We start from the raw sequence: 16,226 nt of genomic DNA, 5'->3' as shown, positions 1-16,226 counted from the left end.
AGGGGTAAATCATGGGTCTGGCGTCGCAGGCTGTCGGCGTCCAAATGATGGTCAGATTATAAACAGCATCATGTTTCTTGGGGACAGATCAGCGGCGACACAGCAGCTGTGGCCGTGGTGTAATATTAAGGCTACACACTGGAAGTAAAACGCTCCGGGCTCAACACCTCAGTTCAACTCTGCCTGCTTGTCAATATAGAGCTTTTTAAAGCTTTTAAATACAATCTAGCAACCCCGTCTAAAGCCTGGGATAGACCATTAGTAGCTCTTTAGCATGTGCCTCACTCTATTTGAAAGAAAGTTTCCAAAATAATCCTGCAAATACTCCCCTAAAATGCTTACTGTGTTGCTTGAAAAGGAAGCCTGGAAATAAATGCAGACAGACCAAACATCTGATACTCTGTCAGCTCTCAAAACCTTAAATAAATACTCAATAATAAAGAAGAGGACTTTGTTTTCCAGCAAGATGTTTTGGATTCTTGTACTACTTTTTAAAGTTGGTATGTCAAGTTTCTTTCGAGACATTTTTTTTTTTTACTTTGCCGTGGTTTTTCCACCGACTGTAATTTAGACATCGGTTGGCCACTCTGGAGACCAGTGTGTATATAATTACTGAGTGTAATAGCTGTGGGACAGCAAATATACAACTCAGAGCTAGAAGCTGCAGAAAGATGTGATGTCCAGTATCGGGGCCATCAAGTCTCGTTAGTCTGCCATGTGGCCCTCTGAGACCTACCTGGTTTACATTATTGGACTAATAGGGCTTAAACTTTATAAACTTTATTTATAGACAAGAGACTGTTACTGTAAGAGGAAGTTTGTATTGTTTTGTGTCAGTACTAGAAAAACATTTTTGCTAATCTGAGTTTCTCACCATGAGCCGTTTTCTTAATTTTCCTTCCCTTCATCACATGGTAAGCTTAAACAGGAAGACTTTTAATATTGTTGACTTAATCAATCACGTGTTGACACAAATGTCCTTCTGAAAACAACTGATAAGTTTGAGTACATGTATGGGAAATTCCATGTGTAATCTGAGCGCTGTTTTAATTATCTCATAAAATCCGAGCGGAGACAGCACAACAAAGCTGGACCACCAAAGACCGGAAGGAACAAGTGTCTTTGCCAGTATTAACAAAAACAAAACAACAACAGTCACTTAGCTAGGATGCTGTGAAAAATAAAGATATGCCCTCAAAAAGCGTTCGTCAGGATACCATTAGTCACTGACTGCTTTGACATAAACAAAACAAGAGTCTTAAGAATAAACATGCCACCATCTTTTAGGGGGAGTACTTAAAGAGCTGAGAGAAGCACTTTTCAATATCATGTGCCTGCTAAACGGACCTTATACAACTGATGGTGTTTTCTTATAAGCTATAACTGCATTGAAAAAAAATAATTATAAAAACAATACTTTGCTGTTCAAGATTATGCAGAAGAGTGTGTATGGGGGAAAATCACCAGGTGAGAGTGAATGGTCATTAGTGATGAGGGGACATCAGCCTCAAAGGTCCTGGTACTGAAGTGGTCACTCACTAAGATGCACTCACAGATTAAAATTTGTAGCAAATCTGTTAAAAGTGTTGCATATGACCCTGAATGTCCCACTGGAGGAACATCTGAGACCAAAACAAACAGTTGCACTGACCACACCTTTGTGTTTCATATACAACCAGAAACTCTGTGTGCACACAGTCCTGCAAAACACGAAGCCAGCCTGCTTCAATGGCAGCTTTAATTACATTTACATCAACATAAAGGCCAAAGTTAAACCAATGTAAACTCTGGCTGACTGAAACTGTACCTACTCTTTAAATGATCAATTGGTCTTGAGGAAAAAAATATGTAAATCAATGCAATAAGACCACTGCGTATGATAGCTTTATTGGACTGTGAGTAATCAACACATTTAATAGGTAGCATATGCAGTATATTAAATCTCTGTATTTTACACAGAACTGAGAACAACAGACTCAGAGCTGCCCGGATTCATCATCCGTATGATGTCAGAAAAACAGAACAGCTATATATCAACTTTATGTCCAGCTGGTTTGGCTGTTGCTGCTTACTTGAAGGTGAGGCTGGGCATGCCTCTCCATATAAAGTGACTTTGATATTTTGGGCCTCTGTTTTGACAAAATATAACTGCAGCAATGTCTTCTTTGACTTCTTGTCTGTTTACAGTTGAGATTTGTGCACATAAGTTGCGTAAATCAAACAAACCAATTTTATTGTTTCTCTTTATTTTCTGGGGACACCAGCTGATGTGCCCGACTGCACTCTAAGGGTGGGGAAAATGTTTGATACAACAGAGCATTGAAATATTTTGCAACAACAACAAACAAACAAAACAAACAAAAACAAACACTGGACACACTTAGCTTAACAAAGTTACCCTTTTAATTTAGAACAAGTTAACGGCGCAGTCACACAAGTAAAATATGACAGCGGCCTCCGTACGTCACCAAAAGTCAGAGGCAGCCTGGTGATTGTATTGAATTTTCCCCACGTTCTGCCACATAACCCGTGGTGACTACCCAGAACTTGAGGGCGTTGTACACTCACAACCACTCTGATCTGATTTTAATGCAAAAAAATAATAGATGTGAGACAAGTTTGTCAATATCTTTCTTATCCAATAAGATACTGACAAAGTATAACTTTCTGAACATACTTCGCAGTTGAAAAAAGGTGATGAATCACAGTTTATGTTGTTGCAATACTCAGCATATTGCAAAATGTTAAAACAGCTTTATCAATGTTCAAAATGCTTGTTACAAGCTTCAGTGAGAAAAAGAAGAAGCAAAAAACAAAAAATACTGCAGCAGAAATATTAATGGACACGAGTTGGAATGTGTGCTCTGCGTATTACCTGTAGGGATGCTACACAGTAACAGCCAGGCCAGTGCATTTTACGCAGATACAACAACAGCAAACAGAGAAATCTGGAAAACCTATCTAGGAGGAATCAGAGAAAACAAACTCCTTTTTTAAACAGGGAAACAGAAGGTCCCGGGAGATTCAACATAAATCTCAGTCAAGACATGACCAGACTGAAACCAAACCGACGGGGGCAACAACCCCTCCAAAAAAGGCAGGATTTAGCATTGCTTCATTCCTTAATTACTGAAACTGAGCCAATTTATTATTTTTTTTTCAGTGTTGCATTTTTGTGGTAAAAATGTGGGGAGTGTGGGATTGTGGTAAAAGAAACGAAAGAATCAAAACAGTAAAAAGAATTGCCCACTGTGCTTTAAATGGACACTGTAGCCACGTTAGCCCAACAAATGTTAATAAAAGTAAACATTGAAATAGTTTATAAGCCTTTTAATAAAGCTGCAGAGGAAGCGTTAAGAGCTTGTAACCTTTTCCTTTTTCAAATAATGAAGAACATAGAAAAAAAAAGTTTTTGTAAGTATCTTGGCATCATTTAGCCACACAAATGTCCTAACAAAGTAATGAAAAATATAACCTCCCATAATGTTGGAACAAAGTCAGATTTAAATATTACATTCAGAAAGCGATGAGTAATCCATGTCACGGTGATTTTAAGCACTTTAACACAGAGGCATGTGTTAAAATCTCTGCTGAGCAGCGGTGTTAAAAATCCTTTAATGGCCACATCACAATGATTCCTGGTAATATGCCGGTCATTTCCCATTCATATGATTGAGGTGCTATTGTTTCAGCATGCTGCCTTTCCTACATACCTTAAGAAACTTCTGACCTGCAATTCACTTTAGAAAAGCGGATTACTCGAACCATGAAACAGTTTAGGCCCCGCACTCCAGCCTGTTAGAAGTATGTTAAATACCCGTCCATACCACTAAATCTGAATAAATGGTCTTTAATGATTCCTTTAAAAAAACGAAACCTTTCTAAAGTACAAAACGAACAGCTTCAATCCTCAAGCAGAACACAGTTTAAGCCTCTCACAAAAGCTCTAAAGTATTTGCTGTTAGATGCAGGAATGTTTTGTCGGTGCCATGTTACTGTTCTACCAGCACATTACTGCCAGTAGTTGAACAACAACCACTTGCAACAAAGTCTCTGTTATCAGCCTTGTTTGCTCAACCTTGCCACTCATTAGCGGACCCCCCTCCCCTCTGGCTGTAAGAATGGACAGGGGAGGTCAACACACTGACCCTGCGTGCCCACTCACTGCCCATACGGCAAACAACAGAGAGCGTGTTCTCCAGATTGCATCACAACGACGCTAACGAGCACAGCCATTGGCCCGAGAGCACTAATGCAATTATGTAACACAATCCCTGGTACTTTGAGTCGGGGATATGGGAGAAAAAGAATGAATTGGATGTGACACTTGGTGGGTTTGTTATCTCAGTCTTCCTATACAGAATTTATGATGTGCTCTGTGTGTAAGGAGAGAGCAATTTAAAAATAAAAAATAAAAAAGTGCATAGAAATCTAATAAAATCAAGAGATGAAGAGAAAACCTTCCTATTGTGTTGTGTTTAGTGAAGGAAGTGCAAAATAAATGGCATCCTACTGAAAATGGAAAATTATATTAGTTGCATTATGTAAGCTCTGTGCCAAAAGCTGCCCGAGGACACATCTGAGCAGCCCCGCTCAACAATACATTTAGAGCTGCCACAGTTTCATGCCGGCTCCTTAAGAATAAGCACAACACACACAAAGATATCTAACAAAAGCTTGAAAACTATTATTCAGACTGCAGCCCACACAACAAGCTAATATAGGCAGAGCTACGAGAAGATAATAGAGTGAGCAAATGAGAGGACAGTGTGACATTAGGCTAAATGTCAAAGCAATTTCAAAGATGAAGCTTGAGCGTTTCCTGACTTGTCATTTTGACGTAATGTAATAGTCAAGCTCCAGCTTTCTGAGTGAAGGAAGAACAACTGTTGTTCAGCTTGGAATCTGAAACATTTTGAGTTTAAAATATGATGTTTGAACTAGAGATGGCACGATACCACTTTTTTATGTCCGATACCGATACCGATATCATAAATTTGGATATCTGCCGATACCGATATGAATCCGATATAGTGTTTTTTAATCAACAAAACTATTTTTTAAATATCTTGCTGCATTTTGTATAAGTTCATACTCAAGTTTAAAACAACAACTACACTAAAGCTATTCTGTTACACCTGTATGCAAAAAAAATGTTTCATAGTTCAGCAATACTGATCAATCTAATAAACTTAAACCTACACCATCCTCCCTATTCTGGTATTTTAAAGAGTACTTAGCAGAAATATTAAGCAACCTAACTAATAGGGTTCCAACTCCCAGCAACAACAAAAATAAATAAATAAAAAATAGGGAACCACCCCTCACGCTCCACCTCATGATGCTTAATCGACGTAATCAACCTTAATTTGATGCAGTGTGAAAAAAATGCACAGAAATCAATTATTTTTCAAGAAATATTAAATAGATTCAACATCTTTCTTCAACAAAATTGCAGACTGCACAGATGGTACCTTCCCAAAGGAAAAAGTACTATAGCTTACTAGGGTATATATATTAGACTTAATAGTTACTATATACAGTAATGGACTTCTATTCATTTTGCATCAAATTAAAACTTTGGGTGTCAGATAATTATTTATTAAAAGCTCGACATTTTAAATGAGAATAAGAAAGAAAAGTATGTCTTTGTGCCCCCTTTTCCCTGTTAATACCCTATCGGCCCCCCTGGCTAAACTTTGCTAGATCCGCCCCTGCACAGTTACCAGTGTCAGCTACTTAGAAAAAGATCCTGGAGTAGAAAGTAATAATAAATAAATTCTAACAACAGCTTATCAAGCTTAAACGTGCTGCTGTTGTTCAGCCGCTGGTTTCCTCTTTCTGGTGCAAAGTGGGCCAAAAGCAAACCAGAGAGACGGACTCGCGACAGAAAAGCCGATCAGCTGATCGTTAAGCAGTTTCATGATTGAAGTAGCAGCAAGAAGAGGCAGTCGCTCCATATATCGTTTGTTAAGCTTAACGCAGGAATGCTTTACAAACATTCAGAGATGGACTTACACACTTGCTTTACTTCTCTCGGGATAACTTTGTCGGAGATGAAATGCCGGGTTGCTAGCGAAGCTCCACATGCTATCCAGAGCACCGACAGGTCCCGCATGCCACAGCCGCTCTATCACGTGAGGCATACTGCTCCGACGTGCTAACGTTCTGAGGTGAGTTACGGCGTGTTGCAAGTTTTGTGAGGTGCTTTCGTGATATTTAATGGATCGGATTACATTTTTTATTTTTCTCCGATATCCGATCCAGTAATTTAGGTCAGTATCGGACCGATACCGATACGTAATATCGGATCGGTCCATCTCTAGTTTGAACTACAAATACCATCAGCCGATGAAAACTATTCATTACAACTTGGTGTGGACTTCATAAAAGCAAAATTTTCCTTTGTGTTTGCAGAAGTTAGTTTTTCCACATGCTACGAGTAAACACGCCCATCTCGAGGGTGACAAAGTGTGACGAGGTAAAGAAATGTATCCTGAAAATATGCAAACACGTCAGAGAGATGACAACAAAAAGAAATTCCAAATTACAATATGTAAAACAAAGTGTTTACGTCTAAGACTTTGTTAAGACAAACAGTTCAAAAATATATTTTTTGATTTGAGACAGGAGGTACGCTGAAGCGGCAGGGCTATCTGTTGTGCCCAAGATTAAATTCCCCATGCATAGTCTGGATTCCCCAGGTACCAGTGTTAAGTGTCGAGCATGAAGACAAGAGGAACTTGATTAGAAGAGGCGCTATATTTAATGCCATTAGCCGTGACCTTTTAACCTCGAAGCTGGTCAAGAACATTAGAAAAACTTGTGCAGCTTTAAAATTATTATCAATGCAACATTCAGCCTTCCTACTTAAAACTGACAGTTTATCCATGAAAATATTCACAAACTCAAAGTTCCTGATTGTTTCAGGGCTTCAACAATGTGTAAATAAACATTTTCCTTCTTCATGAAGGACACTGCTTACTTTGAGGCTTACTGGTCCCAACTGTAAGAAGGGAGAGCACACAGCAAGTATCCATTTATATGTTTATGTATTAAGTATTTCTACACAGACATCAGAGTTTTAAATGTCAAACAGAATGAAAAAGATGTTTTTCCTATTTCCAGGATTCTAGATATTTGCATGAGAGCCTCAAATAAGAGCCTTGCATTCGCTTTGATTCAGTAAAATAAAAAAGTTTTCAGCTTTAGAACAAACAACCAGTAATCAGGAATGCGGAAAAGAAGGGCTGAAACAACAGGCCGGGTAAGCTCATAATCATAACTACCACAAAATATTCTATCCTTAATTTTAAACACAGACACTGCAGGAAAAAAAAATCCCTGATTTCATGCCAGATTCATTTAATTTTTCTAATAACACCAGCTTCATAGAACTGCCACTCCACATGACACACATCTAACCAAGCAAATGCCATCAGCTGAAGAAGAAAACTATGCATTACAATGAAGCGTGGACTTTATAAAAGCAACAAAAAGATTTATCTAACCAAAAAACCTTTACAAAAGTATCGCTGACCTCTGCAATCAGTTTTAATGAGGCTGGAATGACGCATATGAATGAAGAAAAAAAAAAAAAAGAAGAGGTTGCCCTGTGACGTTTGCAGGGAACGCGCAAAGTGACTGTGTATGTGAGATCCGGAAGAAAACAAATCCAGCCGCCCGTGATACAAACCGAGGCTGGGAACCACCCCTTACTGTGTACCCAAGGGGTCAAGGTGACATTCCACAACACCTCTGAGATTGGCCTAATGGAGGAATTGGTGCATGGCTTTTGTTGAATAGGAAATAAGAAACCATGAAAAAAGGCTGTAACAAGAGACTGAAGTATGTAAAAGGGCCCGAAGAGGGAAAGGATTCTGGGGCAAAAGTTAAGAGGTTACGGAGTTCTTATAAATATATTTACAAACAAACAAATACACAAAAATCTGATAAAGTCATGCTCAGGAAGTTAACGCTTTTTTAAAGCTTTTTTTGTGATCCTATTTCTTAGGTGACCGCGGTCAAAACCGCTGTTTTTATTTGACACCATTTCCTCTGTCCACTGTCACAAAAGACAAAAATTCTACTCTTGGGCTATAATTTTTGGTTTTGGCAGCACAGATAAATACTATTCCCTTTGGGTGTTTGGGCTGTAAAAGCTATTCGGATCTCTTTTAATTTAAATCTTTTTAAAGCATCTGTGTTCATAACAAGTAAATATAGACACATGACAACCGAGTAGACAGCGTTGCGATATCTGCGTGCCTTGAAGAGGGTCTTTGAAGAAAGCAATATAAGATATTAGGACAGGTTAAATCCAAAATATCCACACTCGGATTTAAATTTGTTTTAATAAAAATGGTTTTCCTGTGAACGCCAGCGAAATGCAATCCTGCCCCACTGCAAACAACAGAGTGCAGGTGCAATGGTCCATCAAGTAAAGTAAATGTAACTCTTACCGTCATAAACCCAAAAGACTGGAGAAGTGCTAAGAAGAGTCACGTATGGCGTTGTGACTTAAAAGTCCCCCCGTGCCTTCCACTTTCTCTCCTCTGCTCAGGACAAGTATCTCCTCCCGCTCAAGCTTTAGTCCCAAGATCCCCGTTCAATGCCTGGGAAGCACAGAGACAACAGACCGAGGAGAAAGTTAAGAGACGGAGTCGAAGAGTGGGAGTGACAGGGAAAGAGAGTTGCCTGTTTGGGTGAAGCAGTGATCAGATACGGTTATTTTCAGACTCTGGCATGCTTGTCTTTGAGACTGGAAAGTAACCCCCCGGTGTGGATGGGTGGGGGATAAGTGACAGGCCTGAGTATCTCTATTTTGCCACACACATGTTTGCATGCATGCCACGCAGTATAAGCGCACGCATGCCCATGAAGACAAACTACTTCTAAGCACACGTTCACACAATTCATACATTCCAAAGGAGTCGCAGAGTGATTCTACTGTATGCTACATCAGGTAGATACACCTTTCAGATGTTAGGCTCGCCTGAGGTGTGAGAAGGGTGTAAGAGAACCTCAATGTACTCATCTCCTCCTAACAGGTTTTATGTCACAGTGGCCAGAGTTGTCAGTTTGTGGCTATGTAAAGTGGCAGCATCCACACAGAAACTGACAGGAGTCTTAAATCCTTCTCACATGAGATTTTCTTTCTTTCCTTTTTTGTTGTGGTCAGCTTGACTTTGTGTCAAGAATGCTCCTTCGGAGATGTGAATATCCAGCCACATAGACATGACATGCAATTGCACTTTTTCTTTTCCCTTTTTAAATCCATGTAAATACATCTTGTACTGTCAACGTCATACCAGGCTCTAAATATACAAATTATATGACCACTCACCTGTACCATTAATAATCTTTCCCGCGCTGTAATCCATATGGGACTGTATATTTGGAAAATGACCACACACATGCACACAGACGCCGAATATACACAGGAGAGAGGTCAGCCAGAAGCACCTCTAGACCCCAGACTCCCTGCTATTCCTAGAATGATGATGTAACTACTGCTATTAGCATGTCATATTTAGAGCCTGGATACCTAAAACCAGCCAGGCAGCTACTGTGTAACATGCTATTTGGACAACATCCAACGCATCCACTTAAAACAAGTTTTCAACAATAAACAGAAGAGGCGCAAGAATCCGCAACTTACAAATTAAAGTGCGGTAAAGGCTCGGGCAGAGCCGAGGTGCCACTACAAAAGAAATTAATTAGCTTCCATAAACCAAATCCTGAGATATGACAAAAACAGATGAGATTCATACTACAAACCTTCCACCAAACAGTGGGCGGATCTCTTTAGTTTGCTGTCATTTTAAATGTATTTATCTTACTCTACAGTAGCTGACCAGCAACTATTTTAGTATAAGGCCATAAATTAGAAAAAAAAAAAAAAGCTTCATAGGCTCTGCCAAACCTGTTGCCAACTTTTAAATCAAACATGGACAGAGCTAAGTCTTGATCAACACTCTCTGTGCCTGCTGTCATCATGCAGATGATGAAGTGGTAATGTAAAAATCCTGTCTACATGGGCACGAATGGATCCAGTGACGAGTAGCGCTCCTCCAACTATGTCTCCCAAACACCTAGGCTTCAGACTTTAGGGTTCCTGAAAGCCCCACAGCAGCGATCAGTGTGTCAACAAACATAATCAAACAGCAGTTGCCCCCCCAGAAACATCTCATCATGTGGGAAGGATCACTGAGGTATGGTGAAAAGCTGACAACTGACAGGTGCTAATGATGCAACCTTGAGGCCAAAATCAGGGCAGTACCAGGGGACCAATAAAGTTCTATCATAAGTGCTATCAACTATAGACTTAATCTTGTAACCTGGCATGACAAACACAAGCAGCAGGATCTGCATCACACATCAAAGCAAACAGATTTTTGACCACATTCCTTACTTGAGATCATATTTTGGCTCTTCTAGGTGTGTCCTACTTAGTGCTGCATGTGGAAGAATGATTTATAAGACAATTTAAAGTAAACGGACAGAGCAGCAGCTTAGTAATGATCTTATTAAAGTACCAAAGCAAACTATTTTTATAGTGACTGACACAAACTCACACTCAAACGCACCGACACTTTGACCTATGAGCCACTCTGGACTACAGTAGCCGTGTCGACATGCTCTCACCCGTACAGTTTCAACACCTAATTCATTATCAGCTTCTCCAAGGCCCTGCCATTCCCAGTTAAGTAAGTGGTAGGATATAAAAAGCAGAAGAGCTGCGCATGTAGTAAGTGTCACTTACTGGAAAACACTTAAATCTGAAGATCAAAAAAGGAAAAGCATATTCACAAAGCAGCGTGCTCTTTAATAGAGATATAATAGTTTAATAATATTTGTTTTTCTACAAACTTTTTTTTACATGTATTACATAACTGGTGTTGTGAGCTCCTTCAGTATAACGCATACATTCAGATCTGCCCATTTTTGAGTGGCCAAGTACTGTACTGGTTGGCCCTCTCAAAGACGATTCTAGATTTGAACCAGCTGGTCTGATGGGGGCATTTGCGTGATGAGTTTGCACATTCTCCCTGTCCCCGTTTGGGGTTTTGTTCAGGTTGCTCCAGCTTCCTCTCACAATTCAAAGACACAAATACTAGGTTGGTAGATAATTCTAAAATTGTCATATGTATGAGCGTGCATGTTTGCCTCATGTGGTAGCCCTGTCTATGACGGTATAGTGACTTGCTGAGGGTGTGCCCTGCTTTTTGCCCTTTGTCAGTGGGGATAGGCCTCAGCCCCTAATGATATAGGGATACAAGGGGCTTAATCTGATGTATGACAAGCTGGATGTGACCGCAGCAAGTAACTGTGGTGTTGCACGGGCTTTTGGTCCACTTTTCTAGATTTACCATAATTTGAAAGCACCTGGCAGGACTTGAATAACATGAAGTGTAACAGAGGTATAGCAGGCCCACTCAGTGTACTCAGAGGCTTAGTGTTTCTGCTGTTTAACAAAGCTGGCTGTGTATTACTTTCTGTGTTTAGCCTTTATATTTAGAAACCTGTGGTTGTTCTTACGACCACTGAAATAGATTAAAAGGCCTCATGACTGAAATAGGATTGACGTGCAAGGATTAAATTAGGGAAGGATCTTGGCTGGAAATACAGGTGAAGATATACTTGTCAACTTGCAGTGTAAGTTTTTAGACTTTTAATTTTCCAGATACAGTATAATTTGAACATCCCTAGCGGTGTATAGATGCAGAGGTTTTTCACAAAGCCAGAAAAATGTGTTCAAGTCCATTTTATAAGATCAGATATTGCCATTTTTACACATTTGATTATTACACATCACATACATATGCACAAGTTTGCCACTAAGCAAACCATATTGGGTGGGATTAAGGTCCCTGTATGGTCATCCGCAGGTGCAACAGAGGCTGGCTGACCTGCGTCTGTGTGCTGTCGCTGTGTACTGTCTCCAGGGGGCAGTGTAAAAAATATGTGGAACAACCGGTAATGTGGGCTCTTGTTTGCACTCATGTTAGTCATTTTGGTTTGGCCACTGTCAAGTCATGATCTACTAGAACGTCTCTACAATGGAGTAGGACTAATAAAGAATCAGAACTGTCCATCACAGCCATTGTTTGTGTTTCCTATCCATGCTTCTTTCATCTCTGTTGTTTTTTGCTTTTCTTTGTCTTTGTGGTAACTCAACTACATTGCACACCACAATCAGCATTTGGCCTCGACAGCAGCTTTTTGGGGCCGTCTCTGTTGCACAGCCAGATAACTAAGTAAAAATGATTCCAATGCAGGACCGTATCAAGTCGTTTTTTTGTGCTACAATGTGTTGCTTATTTGTCAGAATAAAGTATCTCTGGTTCAGTAACAAAGAATTACTGATTACTGTGCAAAAAAGAGGATTTCTTTAGATAAAAGTGGCTCAGCAGATGAGATTTAAAAAAAAAAAAGTCATCAGCATGACACTTTATGATGCACGCTACAGGACATTGTTAATGGGCTCTGGGAGCAGGCACACACCACTTCTCAAACACTACTTGAGCCATGACATCAGACTCTGGAGAAGGGCACAGTGAGGGGGAGATAAAGGAGGAAGCAGAGCAGAGGATACAATGAGAAAAGAGAGGGCACCAAAACAAAGAATAGACATGGGAAAATTAAAAATGAGTGTGAGAGAATGTTAGAGTGAAATAAAGGCGACTGTGATAGTAACCCCCTCTGCTACATTCTGTACTTTCAGAAGAAAATGTATCACATTCGCCTATTCCCTGACGACCTGCCTTGATCCTCTTTCTTTCTCTCTCCCTCTCGGACACACATGCACCACACAGCTTCTCTCCCAGTAACTCTAAACTAGCAGGTGCAACTGAGTTAGCAACAGAGACACTTAGTTTTGGGCTCTCTGGCCATTAATCAAATCAAAAATGCTATGATTGCTCATTATGAGTGTATATTTAAGTCCCTGTTATTGGTCCTCTGCGAAACAGTCAGTAGCCAACTGTTGCTCGTCACACTGCATCCTGCCCGCTGCTTCCTCATCAGAGACAGAAGTGTGTAGTCACAGAAATACAAGAAAGACAACATCAGAAACACCGGCCAGTATGGCCTAAGGCACACACACACACACACACACACACACAGCAAAAGACACTCACAAGGCAGGTAGAAAGGTAGGCCTCACTGGGAGTGGTATGTGGTTCCCGGAGTGATAGTGTTACAGTCTGTGCATCCTGGACACATCCCCATTTTCCCTGCTCATCCAGCATTCATATGCATCTTACGGATACTATCCGTTGCCCCTCATTACATCATCCGTTTAACCAAGTTAGAAGACTGGACAGAAAAAGCTGTGTTATCCGTTTTATTTTTGTTTGCTTGTTTTGAACTGGGACAGCAATGGCTTTGAGGAAGTCAGACAGCAAGGCAGCAGATGAGTTTTCCTATCTGCATAGAGACTGACTGATAAAGCTTTAATGGCAGGTGAATGTGAACTCAGGAAGCAGGAATAAGGAAAAACTGCAACTCAGTGATGACTGTAGGGTGGCCCTGCGCAGAAGCATTGCTCTACATATTACACACAAGATGAAATGAAAGAATTGCAGGGTAACAGTGTTACTATTATCATCATAAAACCAAACTCAATAAGTTATATGTTCTTCGTCCAGTTAGAAAATAAATATCTGCTATACGCTTATATCCTTTTTTCTTACACATACGGGAAACTGTATTGACCAATGCACAAGTGCAAGCTAACAATAGAGATTATCCTAAGCGTTTAAGATCTAGGTTAAACGTGGATATTTCAGTTCATGTTTACAACTATCAGGAGGCTGCATGTTCTTCCCACACTGCTCTCATAATGTCGGTCCTTACGGTTTTAGAAATATTCTTTGTAAAGCTTAAAAGCTTGTGGTTTCGTCATTTATCATCCTCCCAGTCCCAACCGCATCTTCCTCTAATGCACTGGAGACACCAGTCCACCGGAATGCACTTTAAATGGAAACCGAGTCGACCCGACCGCCTCCCGGATAAGCTAATTCATTTTCTCGAGTTTCGTCAATTACAACTGCAGGGTCATAACTGCTTGTAAGGCAGTTAAAACAACCCAAATAGCCTTGTTTACCAGCTCTAACACCACGAAATTAAGCCGAGGGTCAGATCTAGTGCTGCTGCTGCTGGTGCAGCTGCTAAAAGCGACGCGGAGGGAGAGATAAATATATAGCCCCCCCCTGTGTTTTTTAAACAACAAACTGGTAGTGTGTACTTACCTTAACACAGCTGCCACCTCACCGGACAAATTCCCGAAACATGTCTAATAACATGTCTTTTCCATATAAAACGAGTGAAGTCCTCGGACAGGCGCAGAAGTGACACACACCGTGAAGCTACGGCGGCTTCGGGAGCTACTGTGTGATGAAACCGTACACCTGTTTTCAACGCGCATGGATGTTGTGCCAACCTTGACTGAAGGCTACTCCCTCTCTCCCGGGGGGTCACTGGGCCTCGGACAGCAATGCGGTGAAAATAACCTGTCCCCTCTCCTTAAGACACTCCAAGGAGAAGGCGGCACAATTAAGTTACCGCCTGCCTTTCTTTCTCGACTACATGCGCGAGCCGCGCCGCAGTCCCGACCCTAGCGACTCTGGAGAAGAGAAGCGGCGTCAGTCCAGAAATGGACCGGCTCTGCCTCCGTTTCCGTTTTTCGTTATTAGTGAATGATGTCTTGGCTTCGTTCGCAAAATGGCCTCTGTTATTTTCATTCAGCAACAGTCTACCGCGAGCTTCTCATTGGGTCTGCGTGTAGCCATGGCAACGCCCGCGGTTCAATCAGTGTTTGCAGAGGACACACACAGCACACGGGAGGCCTGTGTACGGCTCACCAACAGGAAAGTGTCACTTTGCCTTCTATCTGCAGCAGAAACACACAATAGACTGACCTCAGATATGAGGCGGGGTGCTGACGGTTTGTTTTAATGGTTAGACCATGACACAGGCTAAGGCTCGAAGCCTAAATAAGAAATGATTTATAGATGTTTGCTAGGAATAACTTTGAAGCTGTGTTAAGATTTATATCTATGCTGTCCTGGTAGCATTTTGTCCATCACCATGCTTGTAGGTTTAAATGAGTTCTTTTAGCTACCATGTCCCTACCGTGAGCTGTAGGTATTTGCTTCTAGACACATTTGTTTCTACTTTTTATTATTATTATTTGGCAGCGAAATCTTTTAATTATCAGGAAATACTCTGCTGTGATAGTGTGGGTTTATTTGAGTGCTGACCATAAACTGTATATACAAGATGCACATGTCCACTATGACATCACCTGGTCATAAGTTTGACATTTTGGCATGCACCATCTAGGTTTTTTGATGATCATATTTGGATATTAGTTTTGAGCTCTGTGTCATCAGCTAATGCTAGCTACCTGTTTTGCGGTTTGGAAAAGGCCTTGGAGGGGACTGGCGTCGGCTCTTGGGATGGGCAGATACACATGCACTTATGAGAAGTGAATAAATTGAAAAAGAGAGGGAGGGTGAGGAACAAAAATGAGAACAAACTCGTAGCTTGTAGTGCAGGGGCGTCATATATAGATATATAGACAGAGAAGCAGAAGGGGAGTGTACGAGGTGTGGTCCTGCATTTGAAATTCAGATAAATTATCTAAGGTGAGATCTAGCAGAAAGCCAGCAGCTACAGATGCTCAAAGTGGCTACACTCTTCATGCATGACTTTAGGCCATAAAACAATTAAAACAGGTCAGTTTTAATTGTTTTATACGCTCACTGGCTAATGACTTGTCAGTCACATAATATAATCCTCCTCTCTGACACCAGACTTTACAAAACGGACTTAAGGTTTTTTCATTATGCCCCAAAACATGCAACACAAGTCAGTTTTTACAGAGGTAAAGGGAGAGTGCTGTTATCTCATAGATTTCTGTAGGATCTGAAGCCTTTTATGCAACTACAGGTGTCACCCCCTGGTGACACCCACTTTGGAAAGCTAAGTGCATTTCCCCCAGCTCCGAACACACCCAGCTATTAAATAATATATAAAGTTGATCTACTATAGGCCTTTATAGCCAACAGAAGATATTCTTTATGCACATTTAATAATTTGTCTTTAATGTGTCCAATAATAAATATCTATCTATCTATCTATCTATCTATCTATCTATCTATCTATCTATCTATCTATCTATCTATCTATCTATCTATCTATCTATCTATCTATCTATC

General features: G+C 40.6%; 1 protein-coding gene across 17 annotated transcripts in view; it reads right to left on the bottom strand.

Moving 5' to 3' along the window:
• sorbs2a (sorbin and SH3 domain containing 2a) overlaps window positions 1-16,226 on the bottom strand; it is a 69,703-nt gene that overhangs the window by 37,607 nt on the left and 15,870 nt on the right. For 6 of the 17 annotated variants that reach the window (XM_005746942.2, XM_005746949.2, XM_005746950.2 and 3 more), the window contains exons 1-2: window positions 14,256-14,897; window positions 8,463-8,615 (exon numbers count right to left, since the gene is read on the bottom strand). The gene's annotated coding sequence lies outside the window, so the exon portion shown is untranslated. Of the gene's footprint in view, window positions 1-8,462; window positions 8,616-14,255; window positions 14,899-16,226 lie in introns of those variants that run through there. The other 11 variants (XM_005746956.2, XM_005746957.2, XM_005746958.2 and 8 more) reach the window with 7 other exon arrangements.

Source organism: Pundamilia nyererei, unplaced genomic scaffold (genome assembly GCF_000239375.1).
Source record: "Pundamilia nyererei isolate P.nyererei 1_Seehausen unplaced genomic scaffold, PunNye1.0 scaffold00186, whole genome shotgun sequence".
In the NCBI taxonomy this organism is placed as follows: domain Eukaryota; kingdom Metazoa; phylum Chordata; class Actinopteri; order Cichliformes; family Cichlidae; genus Pundamilia; species Pundamilia nyererei.
This window is presented reverse-complemented; position numbering and strand designations above follow the sequence as displayed.